Source organism: Pelobates fuscus, chromosome 2 (assembly GCF_036172605.1).
Source record: "Pelobates fuscus isolate aPelFus1 chromosome 2, aPelFus1.pri, whole genome shotgun sequence".
Taxonomy (NCBI): Eukaryota; Metazoa; Chordata; class Amphibia; order Anura; family Pelobatidae; genus Pelobates; species Pelobates fuscus.
The window spans coordinates 296,932,255-296,949,648 of record NC_086318.1 but is presented as its reverse complement, the minus strand read 5'-3'; positions in this window follow the sequence as shown (position 1 = coordinate 296,949,648).

The window sequence follows — 17,394 nt, the reverse complement described above, 5'->3', positions numbered from 1 at the left end:
CTGATGACGTATGCCAGTGGTTCCAAGCAGAGGACAAATAACAGTGGTGAGAGGGGGCAACCCTGCCTGGTCCCATTGGTGATATTAAAGGGGGTAGACGGGAAACCAGCATTCCCTACTTGTGCCGAGGGTTTGTTGTATAAGGCCATAATTCCAGAAAGCAATGGTGGGGTAAAGCCGAATGTTTGAAGGACCCTTCTCATATAATCCAATTGAGTCGGTCGAAGGCCTTCTCCGCGTCTAGCGCTAGGAGGAGGCCCTCTCCGTGGGTGGTATGTGTGTGTGCGAGGATATTAAGGATTTTCCTGGTGTTGTCTGAGCCTTGTCTTGTTTTCACAAAGCCAGATTGGTCATTATGCGTGAGCTTTGGGAGTACGGTGGCTAGGCGGTTTGCTAGGAGCTTAGCATATAATTTGACGTCTCCATTGAGTAAGGAGATGGGCCTGAAGTTGGGGCATTGCGTTGGGGATTTCCCTGGTTTCGGGAGGGTGGAAATGTGGGCCTTCAGCATCTCAGGGGGCAGTGAGCCTTTTTCAAAACAGTGGTTAAATAGCGTGAATAGGTGGGGTGCTAGGGTGGATGCAAAAGTTTGATAGTAGAAATTAGTGTAGCCGTCAGGGTCGGGTGATTTGTGTTTAGGTAGTTGCGTAATTGTTTTTATTATCTCCCCTACAGTAAATGGTTCCGATAGGGAGATTATATCATCAGGTGTCAGTTTGGGGAGGTTTGTCTTACCCAAGAAATCCTCGATGGCAGATGCAGGGGGTGGCGTAGTTTCGGGGTTATCCTTAAGGTTATAAAGCCTGCCATAGTATGATGCAAACGCATCCACTATGTCCTGTGGGTTCGTGAGTTTTCGTTTCGAGTCATCTGTGATATAGGCTATTTTTGAGTTGGCGGTGCGGGCTTTGAGCCGTGCTGCCAGCAACGCCCCCGCTTTGTTACCTTGCGCAAAGAAATTATATTTAAAGCGCTTAAGCATATGGGTCGTTTTCTTTAGTTCTATGTCTCAGAGTTTGGACTGTAATGTTAAAAGTTGGTGTCGTAGGGGTTGTGTGGGGGTTGTGTGTTCTCAGTTGGTCCGTGAGTGTTGTGTCCATTAACAGGGAGTCGTTCAGTCTCCAGGACCCTTTGCCCAATGCTGGGAACTGTTCCGCCATGGTCAGTGTTATAGGGGCATGGTCTGACCAAGTGATCAAGCCTATGTGGGTCTTTACTACTTTATGTATTGTCGTAGAAGGAATGAGGAACCTATCCTCGTATAGGTGTTGTGCACGGGTGAGTGGAACGTGTAGTCTCTTTCTGAGGGATGGAGAATTCTCCACGGATCTAGGAAGTTATTGTTTAGAATTTGGTGGCAATGTGAGGAGGTAGTTTTATTGAGTCTACGTGCGGATGGTGCGGTAAGTTTATGGGCTGAGGTTGTGTCCAGTGTGCAGTCTAGGAGGAAATTGGTGTCTCCCCTTATGATGAGTTCCCCGAATTTGTGAAAGTTTGCCAGGGCAAACACTGTATCCAGAAATTCTGTCTGGTTCGTGTGTGGGCCGTATATATTAAAAAACGTATATGGCTCATTATTAATGAGGCACTGGAGCAGGAGGTATCGTCCCTGTCTGTCGCTTATTTTTTTAATTAATGAAAATGCTACCGATTTACTTATCAGTATACATACCCCTCTCTTTTTTTTCTTGAAGCATGAGTGGTAGTCATGGGGGAACAATTTGGAACTGAATTTGGGGCGATGGCCCCATTTGAAATGTGTTTCTTGGAAGAACGCTATTTGGGCTTTATGTTTTTTTTGCCTCTTCCAGTGCTAGTCGTCTTTTGTGAGGTGAGTTTAGGCCTTTAGCATTTAAGGACAGTATCGTGAGTGTCATTTGTGTGTACGGAGGTGGACAGCTGTGGTGAGCTCAGTATGTGGCGATTGTCCTTCATAGTTTGAGGGGGTAGAAGCGGTGCAGTGGTTGCATCATGTTGTTTGTCGCGTGGGTATCGGTGGTGCATTGCTGTGTTGGTCATAGGGATGATGCAGTGAAAGGTTAAGCTCCTGTGGTATCGGTGAATTGGTGGATGTCAGGTTTGCACGGCTCGTGCAATAGGACCTTCTCAGAGTCGTAGTGTGGTCAGACTGTTTGGTGGTTTTTAGTAGCTTTTCGTTGGGTGTTGTGCGCCATAGTTGATACAATAGTGGGGTTGGGGATTTGGGGGGTAAGGGTGTGTACCAGGAGATAATCTCTCGGTAGAGTAACTGGGTGTTAAAAACTATGTACAAAAAAACGTCAGAGAGAGCGCCTTGCGGCTGGGACGGTGAGAACATGGCTCTTTGGAGCCTGGGGGGGAAGATGTGGTTAACCATACAGTGGTCGGCCCTCTGAGTTATCGTGAGTTTGTGTCTGCTCTGGGGCATTGGTTCCCTGAGCTCTGGTCTCTGAGTAGGTGGCTTTGGCATTTCAGTAAGGTTAAGCTAAGCGGGCGTTGTAGGGTCTTGTTATGTCTGCGGTACCAGCAGGCCAATATTCCCTGTAGCGTGGGGCATCCCGCATGAGCAGCTTTAGGTGCATGGTGTGGAACACGTTCCAGACCTCTGGCATCACCGCCATGGGGGGACCCGATATACAGGGTTCCGCCATAGCTGCGAGGCTCGATAAACAAGTCTGTCATCTATTCTCTGCTCGACAACCGAGCTAGTGTCATAGATAGAGAAAGCTCTGCAATAAGCCGTTGGTTGCCCTTAAGAAAAGTAAAAGAGAAGGAAAAACAGAGAAAACAGTGGAGGAAAAGGTGCGGAAAAGCAAAATAAGACATAACAAATAAAGTCTCCAATTGGTAAAGGTGTCAGGCCGAGATTTGGGGTTCATTGCCCGACCGCAGGGACTGCTGCACGCGAGACTCGGACTGAGGAGACTGCATGGCACACAGGGACACCCGTCACTGGGCTCTCCGGGGCAAAGCGGATCTAAGCGAGGCTGGCGGCCTGTGCGGGCGGGAGCCGAGGAGAGACGGCCGCTCTCCCGGTTCTCTGGCAGACAAGGGGGCACCCACGAACCACCTCTCCCCCCCCCCCTTTGGACCGGGGGACAACCTGCGAGCCCTGCAACACCTCCACAACATGCGGGAAAGAAGTCGCTCAAGATGGCGACCGCACCCGGCTCTGCAGCACGAGGTCCGTCGTTGCCGCAACCAGCCTCAGCAGGCCCTAAGACCCGTACACCAGACGTCCTGGGAATCATTTCCGACACCCTTTGGGCCCAACAACTCAACTGGGCAGGGCAAACAGCGGAGCCAGACAAGGCACACCGAGCGGGCAGAGGGAAACGGCCTGAGAGACCCCCATGGGCCAACATTCATACCGCACTAACCTGCCAACACCACAGAGGCGAAAGCTGCGGAGGCGGCACTGGTGGCAGAGATAACAAGCCGAGGATCGGCGTTCTACCCACCGCTACCACGAGACTCCGAACCTCAACGTTCCGCCACCAGCCCCAAACCACAAGGAAAAGCCCACGAGACCTCCTCAAGCTCCGAATCCTCAGCATCCTCAGCATATTTACTACAACAGGACAGTGTGCCCAGTGGACTATCAGCGGTACCAGCGGTCGAAACGATGGACCTATAAACTAACACGTTCCAGCAAGTATTTTCTTAACAGTGTCATTAACCCGGTCCCCTGACACTTGCTTTTTCAGACCAGACCTAGCAGTATAGTCTTAAACTAGAGTGTTTAATGTGTAAACTGTCTGTCTAATGTTTCTGCCTAGCATCTGACACAGCATATTAACCTACTACGTAGAAAACTAAAGCGATGTTTTTATATGTTAGGTTTTCAAACTTTCTAAGCAATGTATATCATTACTGTTCATATCCTTAACTAAAAAAAAATTGTGTGCAAGATCTTATGTCTACCCCTGTTTAAACTGTGCCTAACATGCTAGAGGACTGCCTTTGGGGTACCTCCTAAGCAACTGTTGTAACTGTGCGCACTTCAAAAATAAAGAATTAAAAAAAAAAAAGGTGTCAGGCCGGTGTGCCCTTGCGTAGAAAAGAGAAAGCAGCGTGTATGTCTGTGGGAAAGTCACTTAGCTGAAGCTGCTGCGTTCCAGTCGTGCGGCACCTTCCATGTGGGCCGCCGGCGGTCGGGTGGGGTGCCTCTGTCAGGTTGAGGTGGTAGAGCAACGCCCCATTCCGCAAGGGACCTCTCCCCCTCTGCAATGCTGGTGATATGACGGTCCACGCCGTTGCGTCGGACAATTAAGCGTGCCGGGAATCCCCACCGGTATAGGATGTTTGCGTCTCGCAGGGCTCTAGTGATGGTGGCGAGCTCCGGATACGGAGAGGTCCGTGAAGAGCTGGATTGCCGTGAATTTCTCAGGTAAGTCCTGTGTGCGCCTGGAAGCTTTCATAATGCAGTCCTTGGTAGTATAATAGTGCAGCTTTGCAATTGTGTCCCTCGGGATTGCTGCTGGCACAGATTTCGGCTTAGGCAGCCTGTGTATGCGGTCAATGAGGAAGTCCTTCTGTGTTAGGTCTGGGACTAGGTGTTGGAAGAGACTTGTGGCGTAGGCCTGGAGATCTTGGGGTAAGACTTCCTCCGGAATGCCGCGGAGGCGTATGTTGCTGCGCCTGTCTCTATCCTCATGATCCGCTACCTTCTCTGTTAGGCGGTGTAGCTGCTCTTTCATTGCGGTGTACGCATCAGCCAGAGTGTTGTGAGCAGATATTATTTCTTCTGATTTTTCTTCTAGGTGGGACGTTCTGTCCCCCAGGGCATGGATGTCTGATCTAATCTCCCGCGCCTTTTTGGTCATTTCGGCTTGTAGGGAGGCCTGCATGGCCTGTAACATTTTGTGTATCGAAAGATCTGTGGCTGGGGCAGCTGCTGGTTCAGAGACCGAGGTGAGGTCGCTGCTGTCCGAGCATGCTGCTGGGGATCTCGGCGTTCCGGCGCCATCTTGGGCCTGTAGGTGCGGCGAGGAGAGCTCCTGGACATGCAGCAGGGTTTGTTTATGCCTGAGTTTCTTGGCAGATTTTGATGCCATGTCTATAGTACCGGTCTTGTATGGTATTCTGCGGTGAATATGAGGCAGACTTGCTAGTTTAATCACTGTTGAGGGTCGGATCACGGAGGAGCTAACAGCTCATGCGACCGTTCAGTTGAGCTGAACCCCAAAATACTTGCTTTTAATGATGTTTCACCCCTACTGTGCCCTCACCAGTTAAAACAAAGCACATTTTTTTTATAGTAGTCAGCAGCCTTAGAATGTACCTGCTGCTAATTAATTAATTAATTAGGTAGAGGTGAGTGAATAGACACTATGAAGTATTCTGGGTCTTTAAATACCTTCCCTCCACTACCTTACCAGACACTCTGTGACATATCCATCACCCCCATTCAGACCTATGGGAATGAGCTGTATCAATAAGCAGTGCACACAGTAAAAATCATCTGCACTACCCTGAGCTTTAACAGTCTAATGTTCCAGAGAAAAATTAAATGGTTGTAGGCTCAGAAACCACCTGGTCACTGGTATTTTTTTCTTTATACTCTTTATATAGGTGCATCATTGGTAATCAATTTTAATCTTCTACCTAGCAGATAATATTTAAATGTTTCTAATGTCCATTGCTAGACAGTTTTTCAACTACAGAGTATCTTTGTTGATGCACATTCAACTTAAAGAACCGCTTCACATCCCAAAAGCACTTCAACTTGCTGAAATGCTTTATAGGCGATGAGTACCCTAGTTAAACCCCAGTTTATAAAAGTGCTGATTTCTATGAGTAATCAGCAATTTTATAAATGAACTAGGGAACACCCTGCTGGCTGTCAGTCAAACAGTCAGGGAGGATTCCTTACTACTTCCATTAGCTTCCCTGAGCTAACGTAAGTGGCAGGCACGCTCTACTTGAGCATGCCTGCCTACCTCTCCCTCACAGACCTTAGTCCAGCTCCTCAGCTTAATCCATGCACACGTGCACTCAACAATGTGTGCATGTTAACGCAACAGAGTGCGCGAGCGTGCTACTTGGGACCAAGTCAGAGGCTTTTCAATGAGAAGCCTCTGATTGCTTATTTCCCTGAAAAGAGACTGAAATTATCTTCCTGTGAAAAAGGGGAGGGCTTACAAAGGCTGCAGTAATAAGAACTGCAGCTTTTGTAATCTCATAGATTATATAAAAATATACATTCATGTATTCATTGTGGGTATATATACTAAACTATGTTTTTTTTTTTTTTTAAAGTGTGAAGTGGTCCTTTAAGTACATGACAGGATGTTCTTCAACATGAGCGACGGGTGGGGCCCTAAAGACAATGGGGGGGGGACCTATTGTCCTCCCCTCTAGCCCCCACAACAGTGAGCAGCCACAGGCTTAATTATCAATCTCCCTTATGCTAATATAGGGGTCATATTGACCCCCACAGAGTGAGGGAGGACATGGGGAGGCTTAGGAAGTGGCGGGGAGCACAGCTCCCTGACGCTTATAATTTTACATAATACAATGAGGGAACTGCGAGTCAGTAGCTCTCTCCTTGTAATAAACTAAATGAACACTGATATTCGGTTTGTTTGTTCATCTGAAATTTCTATTCATTCCTTCGTCTTTCTAATGAATGAATAGATGAAATTCCCATCTGAATTTCAGGCAATAGCAAATACCCAAGCGTTTAACATGTGGGGCTTAGATGCATGTGGTGGTGAGGGGGACAATTAGATGTAGTGGGAGGGGGGAGGTTAAAAAAAAAAAAAAAAAGAAATGGATGCGGCCATGACAGTGCAACTTTAAAGGGACACTATAGTCACCAGAACAACTACAGTTTATTGAATTTGTTCTGGTGAGTAGAATCATTACCTTCAGGCCTTTTGCCGTAAACACTGTCTTTTCAGAGAAAATGCAATGTTTACATTACAGCCTAGTGATGACTTCACTGGCCACTCCTAAGATGTCTGTTAGGGATCCTTCCTGGGTCAGCCAGGGCTGTGTTTGAATTGTGCTGTCTCTGCCCCTGATCTGCCTCTTTGTCAGTCTCAGCCAATCCTATGGGGAAGCACTGTGATTGGATCAGGCTACCACTTCTGATGATGTCACCAGGTAGTGGGCAGGTCTAACGGCAGACAGGGTCAGAGCCAGCAGCTGCAGACTTGAATACAAGTAAGATTTATATATTTAGGGAGGCATGAGGGGCCCAGGGTGGCTAGATGGTGGTTTTAACCCTACAGGGTCAGGAATACATGTTTGTGTTCCTGACCTTATAGTGCTCCTTTAAGTCCTGTACTGGAGGCAGGTAGTGGCACTCCCAAACCACAGGTAAGACATCAAATCAGTCTTAAAACGGTTTGACAACTAACATTGAGGAAGCATGGAGAATAAAAGTAAATATAACCATCTGGAAGAATGGTGTCTAAGTATACTGCATAAGAGAATTGCATTTAAATAACAATGCAGCACATGGCAGAAAGAAAGTTTAAAAAAATAAATTACACATTAAGGATGCATGTATACATACACATTTTGTGTGTGTGTATATATATATATATATATATATATATATATATATATATATATATTTATTTTGTGTGTGTGTACATAATGATACAGCGACCACACAGGATTCTTGTTTCCAGCCAAAACAACATGGGCCTCTTGGGTATAAACAGCCGCAGACTTGAAATTGCAGAATGGAGCAGTTTTATGTAATAAGTAAACAAATGCCACTCTTAGCTTTAAAATTCACAGGTGATTCAACAATACTATAAACAAAAATCTAGCTCTAGTTCTAGCACTAGCTAAACTGGCTGTCCCAGATTGAATAACCTGATAACCAAAATACTTGTTTTCAGTGATTTTCACCCCGGCCGTGCCCTTCCCAAACATATACAAACATAGCCAGGAACCCCTGTAAAGTTGCTGTGAAGATCCCATGCTAGGGGTCCTTGCATAAAAGACTGTGTGTGGCTGAATAAAAATCAATTGACTCCAAGAACTGTGTGTCGTCCAGTTACTGGGGGAACGGGCTATATTCACTAAGCAGCGCTTCCCTTCCAGCTCCAGAATGATGTTTCACCCCGGCCGTGCCCTTCTCAAACATATACAGACATAGCCAGGAACCCCTGTAAAGTTGCTGTGAAGATCCCATGCTAGGGGTCCTTGCATAAAAGACTGTGTGTGGCCGAATAAAAATCAATTGACTCCAAGAACTGTGTGTCGTCCAGTTACTGGGGGAACGGGCTATATTCACTAAGCAGCGCTTCCCTTCCAGCTCCAGAGTGATGTTTCACCCCGGCCGTGCCCTTCTCAAACATATACAGACATAGCCAGGAACCCCTGTAAAGTTGCTGTGAAGACCCCATGCTAGGGGTCCATGCATAAAAGGCTGTGTGTGGCCGAATAAAAATCAATTGACTCCAAGAACTGTGTGTCGTCCAGTTGCTGTAAGCATTTGCAACACTTACAACAATCAAGTAACACACATTCATATGAAATGTAAGTTACTTAATAGCCAGTCAATGGAATGAAAGGAATAAGTAAATAACTCCCTAATTCCCATGGTATTAGGGAGCTATCTACTAACAGGCTGAAAGACCTAAATTGGTCTTTCAGCCAAATTTACTAATACGAAGTAAAGATTACTAAGTATTAGTAAATTATGCCCCTACTCGCTATACCACGAGTAGGGGCATGTCTAGTAAACAGTGAGCAGCCTGTTGCTGCTCACTGTAAAAAAAAAAGTGTCCCCCCTCCCGAGCCCCCACCTGTGCCACGCGAGTGGGGGCTTCTAACCTGAAGAGGGGCCCTATTGTCCTCCCCCCGGCCCCCACCCCTGAGTGGCGAGTGGGGGCCCTAAATTAGAATAAGGGGGGGACCTATTGTCCTCCCTCCGGCCCCCACCCCTGAGCAGCAGGTGGGGGCCCTAAAGTCCACCTCTAGAGCCCCTGTCCACCTTCCTCTCAGTCCCTGTGCCCTTCACCACAGTCTCTGTCCCCCCTCTCTCAGCCCCTGTCCCACCTCTCTCAGCCTCTGCCTCCCCCCCTCTACAGCTCCTGGTCCCCTCTACCACAGCCCCACCAACAACAGTTGCGGTCACCCCATGTGCAACCCTTACCCCACCTTTTACTACATGCCATAACTTTTTAATTACAGCCACTTCAACCCACTACCACTGCCCTTCCCGAGATTCTGGATCTGCCTTTGCTCTGTATGTCTGTATCTGTATGACTATACAACTGTGTCTGTATGTCTTTGTATGCCTATGTCTCTATACGACAGTGTCTGAATGTCTCTGAGTGTGTCTGTATTTATATGACATCGTACCTGTATATGTAGATTCTGCGCCTGCATATCTCTGTGACTGTGTGCCTGAATTATTCTATGTGTTGCTATATGTCTGTCACATTCTGCAGAGATGTCTGGCCTTGGCTTCTGGTATCCAGTACTCTTTTTACATTTCTTGTTTAGTTTTTCTGGTTTTCTATTCCATGTCTGGTTTTCTTTATGGGTTAATTCCTGTATTCCGTTCCTGGAATTCCCAGTCTCTTGGATTAAATGTTTGTTTTTTTGTTGCCACACCTGTTCCTTTGCCATTAATCCTTTTGTTTCAGTTGGTTCCTGCAGGCAGTTGCTCCAAGTCCTCTGCCCCTTTCTTGCAGGTAAGTGCTGTGTGTGTTTTATTATTGTTTATTTAGTCATGCATATCTAGGCAGTCTAGGACCCACCGTAATTTGAAGTACTTTGGCGCAGTGGTGGGCTGCATACATTTTGGCCATTTATGTATGTCTAAATCTCCAATGTTTTACATATATAGTACTTAGTTATGTCTCCTCTTGTTTTGTCTTGCATATCTTGTCTTGTTTTAGTTTGTTTTCCCAGTTCATGTACAGTCCTGTCCTGCCCTGTTCATGTTTTCCTCATGTACATGTTCTGGGTTCTGCTTTATGTCCTGCTCCGGTTCTGGGTTCTCCTAGTTTTGTCTTGGTTTCTTGTTTGGTGTCTATTCTATTCTTACCTTGTTTCTCTACTGGATACATGTCTGCTGCAGAGCCTCCTAATCCAGTTCCTGGGAGGTCTGCATATTGTCATCTGGCACCTGGGATCCGCAGTAGCTGCATCAGGGCCCTGGTATGTGGCCGCACAAACGCTGGTGCTCAACATCCGGGGCTGTGTGGTTACCCTGCACCAGGTTCTGATAATCCATTTCCACGCCGTGACTCCTACTCTGGAGCTGAAAGGGAAGCGCTGTTTAGTGAATATAGCCCGTTCCCCCAGTAACTGTATGACACACAGTTCTTGGAGTCAATTGATTTTTTATTGGGCCACACACAGCCTTTTGTGCATGGGCCCCTAGCATTGGGTCTTCACAACTTTACAGGGGTTTTTACCCAACAGCCTCTGGGTCTGAGAGATAATTGAGCTCTAAACTAGATAACTCAATTATCTCTCAATCCAGGAAATAATGTACAATATTCTAAAACACCCCGAAAACATACGAAAATATGATAGGAACACTACAAGTCTTATACTCTCCAATAGCCTGGGTCTGAGCGCACAACATATCCAAAAGCACTCAGAACGGTTCGGTGGAACGAAATCGCCATTCTGGAGAAGTTTTAACCGGCCGGACGGCCACGAGGTGATGCCCCAAAATAGTTCCAGAGAATCCAAGGCAATGGGTTCCTGCACAAACACTGACGAACTCTCCCACTGGCTCCTTAGCAGCAAATGCTCCCTCCAGTCGATAGTTCATATTCAGGAATAATGGGATTATTCTATCTGAATGGGCCTGGAGATGCACATCTAAGGCTCCTATTTAATCATGAAGGTAAGTAGGAGCTGCTGGTATAGTTTTGCTGATTAATTAATACCCAGCAGTGTACTTGCAGGTATTTGGTAATACTATTTTGTCTTCCTGACAATCCTCTGCGCTTGTGTATTTCAATCCCATTGTGTATTTCAATCAAGTGGCAAGGTTACTGCCGCAACAAAGTTTCAGCACACAATGAAACAAGTAACATTTAAAGTGCAGAAACCATTACCAGATATGTACAAAGCCAAGGTCACTACACAAATATGCAGCCTAGAAGGAAGACACCAAGTCCAAGTAGTGAGATAGAATTGTTCACAGTCAGTAATCAGTAATGTCAGTTTTGTACCCCTGTATTAAGCCTGTGAGTTAAATGCCAAGTCCGAGAAGGGAAGTATGTGCTCATGATCAGTAGTCAAATATGCCAGTTCTGTACACGGGAGGTCTGCAATTTGAATCTTCTATTGAGTCAGTTTTTTGGTTTGTTTTTCGTCTTTATTTTTGTGTGCATAGATAAACAAGGAAACTTGAAATACCACAATAGCAATCACCAGCTCATCAGTATACATTTAGAAACAACTGAACACTCTCCTCCTCCGCGACGTCCGGTCAGCTCTTCTGTCAGCTCCCACTGTAAGTCTCGCGAGAGCCGCGGCTCTCGCGAGATTTACACTGGGAGCTGACCGAGGTGCTGAACGGACGGCACGGAGGAGGAGGGAGCTGACAGGAGCTGCAGGACAGGTAAGTTACAGCTCTGCAGCCCCCACAGCCCCTGTCTGTATTATGGCAATGCAAATTGCCATAATACAGACTATTGACTCGAGTATAAGCCGAGTTGGGGTTTTTCAGCACAAAAAATGTGCTGAAAAGCTCTGCTTATACTCGAGTATATACGGTAGTTATATTTTATTATACTGCTGAACCAATCCTGTTTTCTTTCTTTGGAGTCGGATCTCCTATTCCTTTAGTAAGGAACATACCACCTAAGCTCTATGGACTGAGCAAAACAGATGTTTTGCTCCACAGTAGCGAGTACCTCTCCGCTATATTATTATATGTTTTACTATAACTGAGAGCACTGTATTTTTTATTTCTTGTTTCTGTCTGCATATATTCGCTATTGGATTGCCTATGCACACACAAGATCCTAAATGGGAATTATACTACTTGATCCTCCTTTCCAGAGAGTTAGAGGCTTCATAATTTGTTAGTGCCTTTATATATATATATATATATATATATATATATATATACACACACACACACACGACAAATCCCAATATAGTGTAGTATATAATATAGGGATAAAGTAAGTCTATACACACACACACACATATATATAATATAGGGATAAAGTAAGTCTACACACACACATATATACAGTCAGGTCCATAAATATTGGGACATTGACACAATTCTAATCTTTTTGGCTCTATACACCACCACAATGGATTTGAAATTAAATGAACATGATGTGCTTTAACTGCAGACTTTCATCTTTAATTTGAGGGTATTTACATCCAAATCAGGTGAACGGTGTAGGAATTACAACAGTTTGTATATGTGCCTCCCACTTTTCAAGGGACCAAAAGTAATGGGACAATTGGCTGCTCAGCTGTTCCATGGCCAGGTGTGTGTTATTCCCTCATTATCCCATTTACAAGGAGCAGATAAAAGGTCCAGAGTTCATTTCAAGTGTGCTATTTGCATTTGGAATCTGTTGCTGTCAACTCTCAATATGAGATCCAAAGAGCTGTCACTATCAGTGAAGCAAGCCATCATTAGGCTGAAAAAACTAAACAAACCCATCAGAAAGATAGAAAAAACATTAGGTGTGGCCAAATCAACTGTTTGGAACATCCTTAAAAAGAAAGAACGCACCGGTGAGCTCAGCAACACCAAAAGACCCGGAAGATCACGGAAAACAATTGTGGTCGATGACCGAAGAATTCTTTCCCTGGTGAAGAATACACCCTTCACAACAGTTGGCCAGATCAAGAACACTCTCCATGAGGTAGGTGTATGTGTGTCAAAGTCAACAATCAAGAGAAGACTTCACCAGAGTCAATACAGAGGGTTCACCACAAGATGTAAACCATTGGGGAGCCTCAAAAACAGGAAGGCCAGATTAGAGTTTGCCAAACAACATCTTTAAAAGCCTTCACAGTTCTGGAACAACATCCTATGGACAGACGAGACCAAGATCAACTTGTACCAGAGTGATGGGAAGAGAAGAGTATGGAGAAGGAAAGGAACTGCTTGTCAGGGTGGCGGTCCGGTGCCCGGGACCCAGACACTATCCAGGCGGCGGTGCAGGACTGGGACCCAGTATGCCTGAAGTTCAGAATAGGAGTCACAGCGTGGAGGTGGATTAGCAGGGCCTGGTGCAGGGTAACCGCACACCCCCTGGTGTTGAGCACCAGCGTTTGTGCAGCCACATACCAGAACCCTGAATCAGCTTCAGCGGATACCAGGAACTAGGAGCTTGGAAATTAAGCAGACCTCCCGGGAGCTGAATAGGGAGGCTCTGCAGCAAGATTGTATCCAGTACTAGAAACAAGGCAAGACTAGAGATAGGCACCAAACATGAAAACAAGACAGAACTAATAGAACCTAGAACCAGAGAAAGATAGTAAGCTAAACCCAGAACATATACACAAGACATGAGGAAAACATGAACATAACATGGGCATGACTGGACAGGACTGCACATGGACTGGGTATACAAACAAGACAAGGCAAAACAAGAGTAGAAATAATTAAGTACTACATATGAAAATCATGGGGATTTAGTCACACTATATGATCATACATTGCATAAGCCTGCCAACAATGCCAATGTACCCCATATCTGGCAGGTCCTACACTGCCTAATGTATGCTAAAACAACCAAAGAAAACATATATAGCACTTACCTGCAAGAAAGGGCAGAAGCCTTGAGGAGCTGCCTGCATGAACTCTGAAACAAAGGGAATGATGGAAAACAAACGGGTGTGGCAACATAAAACAAACATTTAAATGAATCCAAGAGATTGGGAAATCCAGGGACGGACTATAGGAATGAACCCAGAAATCCCAGCATAAAGAAAACCAGACATAGAATAGAAAACCAAAAAAACAAGAAAAACTAAACAAGAATTGTAACAAGAGTACTGGATACCAGAAGCCATTGGCAGACATCTCCAAAGAACAGAGCAGGACGTGACACTGCTCATGATCCAAAGAATACCACCTGATCAGGGAAGCATGGTGGTGGTAGTGTCATGGGGTGGGCATGTATGGCTGCCAATGGAACTGGTTCTCTTGTATTTATTGATGATGTGACTGCTGACAAAAGCAGCAGGATGAATTCTGAAGTGTTTCGGGCAATATTATCTGCTATTATTCAGCCAAATGCTTCAGAACTCATTGGACAGTGCTTCACAGTGCAGATGGACAATGACCCGAAGCATACTGCAAAAGCAACCAAAGAGTTTTTTAAGGGAAAGAAGTGGAATGTTATGCAATGGCCAAGTCAATCACCTGACCTGAATCCAATTGAGCATGCATTTCACTTGATGAAGACAAAACTGAAGGGAAAATGCCCCCAAAACAAGCAGGTAGACAGTTGCAGTAGAGGCCTGGCAGAGCATCACCAGGGATGAAATCCAGCGCCTGGTGATGTCTATGCGTTCCAGACTTCAGGCTGTAATTGACTGCAAAGGATTTGCAACCATGTATTAAAAAGTGAAAGTTTGATTTATGACTGTTAATCTGTCCCATTACTTTTGGTCCCTTAAAAAGTGGGAGGCACATATACAAACTGTTGTATTTCCTACACCGTTCACCTGATTTGGATGTAAATACCCTCAAATTAAAGCTGAAAGTCTGCATCTTGTTTGTTTCATTTTAAACCCATTGTGTTGGTGTATAGAGCCAAAAAGATTAGAATTGTGTCGATGTCCCAATATTTATGGACCTGACTGTATATATATATATATAAAATTCACGCTGGGTCCCGCACTCCTGCTCCCAGTCTTGTTTATTGCCTAGGTGCCACTCCGACCTCAAAATATATAATACCTTGTTGGAAGTGCACTCACAGAACTCGATACTGTTGCCAACAATGTGCCATTTATTCAAACTTCAAAAAGTTGATTACATAGTGTCAACGTTTCAGTTCACTAGGGACTTTTTTCAAGTCTTGAAAAAAGTCCCTAGTGGACTGAAACGTTGACACTATGTATTCAACTTTTTGAAGTTTGAATAAATGGCACATTTTTGGCAACAGTATCGAGTTCTGTGAGTGCACTTCCAACAAGGTATTATATATATATATATATATATATATATATATATATATATATATATATATATATATATGTATATGTATGTGTGTGTATATAGACTTACTTTATCCCTATATTACACACACACACACACACACACACACATATATATATATCCCTATATCCCTATTACTTTATCCCTATATTATATACTACACTAGATTGGGATTTGTCTTGTGTTTATTTTTCATACCCTTGAATACACGTACTACTGTACTACAAGACCACAAAGGGTAACCCCAGGAGGGATTTGTACCACTTAGGTGATACCGTATGGTAGAATCCAGTGTAGTGGAAACACCATAAAGTGCTGGTTCTAAAATATAACTTTGAATAGAATAAGTTCAAATGTCACATAGGAGAATCTATGGATCTAATCCAAAATGGAAATACACAGAAGTAACAGAAAGTAAAAAATAGAAGTGAGTATAATAAATGCCAAAGTTCTAGTTGGGGGTCCGTTCTACTCATGACTCATATTTAGCTTACAAATACTCCCCCACCTATAGCTTGTATAACTAACATTTCATTCTGGTCAGGTTTTACCTGGTCTTCCCTACGAGACCTCAAGTTTGTCCTGTTGCATGCTTTTTTTTTTTAATTCTTTATTTTCAGCGCATAATGTGAAGATTACACAAACAGGTGCTGTAACGGATATAGTAAAGTAAAGTATCTACATTGTAAACTTGGTACAACAAGACAACAGCAAGAAACATTAAGCACATTTTTTAGTTTTAAGAGGGCTGGTGGGTTGTAGCGGTATGTGGTCATGTGTAAGTGGGTGTGAGTTCATCACTGTTTAGTTGCCGTCACCACCAACGTTGCCTGGTTTGTGGTAGCTGGAAGTGGATGTCATGTCTAGGGGCTTTAGACTCGGATTTCGTCGGTGTCCTCTGTTTGGAGGAAGTTCTAGGATAAGCTCCATGTGAGTCGCTAGACTATTTGTGTGTGTCTATGGTATTCCCTAATAGGTATACGTTGCGTGGTGGCTCGCTAGGTTATGACTATTTGCGTGTGGTCTAATTGCATGGCTCAGGTCCAATCTCAGAAAGTGACTGCTATGGTGCGTCTATGGGCGTCAATGTGTATAATGGTGGTCCGTCAGTCCTATATAGCTATGTCATAGGTAAGGTGGGTCGCTGACTGAGCGGAGTCGTTAAGGTCGTGTGTAGGCCCCTTTGTATGTAGTTCCCCTGTGACCCTGGGGATGGGGGGGGGGGAGGAGGGTGGTAATAGAGCTCCGGAGTGCGTGTGCTCTTGTAACGGTTGTGGGTAGGACAGTTTATCTAATGTAATGGAGCAAACTGTAGATCTTGAAAAGTCCCAGTGTCCCTCAACCGGGGTTGATGGGAGATGTTCTTGAGTCAGGTCTTGGCTTCGTGTGTTCCTCTGGGTTCTGTTACTGCTCTGTTTCCTGTTGGTCTCCGCTCGAGGCTTGAGGTTGCGTTCATGCCTTGTTTCTTTAGCCCCAGTGTTGCTAGTAGCGCCGGTCCCTCTGCTGGATCCGAGACTTTGTAGTGTTTTCCCTCTTTAGTTACCCACAGGGTCTTCGGTGTCGCCCACCTGTAGGTGATACCTGCGTCTTGAAGGGTGGCTGTGATTGGTTTCAGCGTTTTACGCCAAAGGAGTGTTTCCCTGCTTAGGTCCTGAAATAAGGAGAGTTGACAAGTCTCGAATGTGTAGGGGGTCTTCCCTTGAAATGCCGCCATTATTCCCATTTTATCAGTCATGGTGCAGCAGCGCAGAATTAGGTCTCGTGACGCTGACTCTGGAGCCCGGGGTGACTTTGCTATCCTGTATATGCCATCAAACATAAATTGTCTGGCCCCTTTGGACGGTAGGACTGTTGCCACTAGGCGCCTGATGAAATGGGGCAGCTCTTCTAGTGGTATATTCTCTGGGACCCCCCGTATTTTTACGTTTTTCCTCCTGCCTCTGTCGTCCAAAATATTAAGTTGTCTGGCCATCGAGGTTTGTGTTGCTTTTAGGCTCAGCACTGTGTCCCCCAGTGTTTGGAGGTCCTGTTTCAGGTCTGCCAGGCCTGATTCAGTGGCTTGTGTGCGGGCTGTTACTGACTGCACCTCTGTGGTTAGTACTGCAAGGTCATCTTCCCACATTTGTTTTAAGTTTTTCTGCAGGCCGGCTAGCATTTCCTGGATGTCACTTTTTTTTTTTTTTTATTCTTTATTTTTGTCGTGCATGTATCACCAACATTTACTCAAAGCAACACCAGCTTCTGAGTGCAATTTACAATATTCAACAGAATAACAG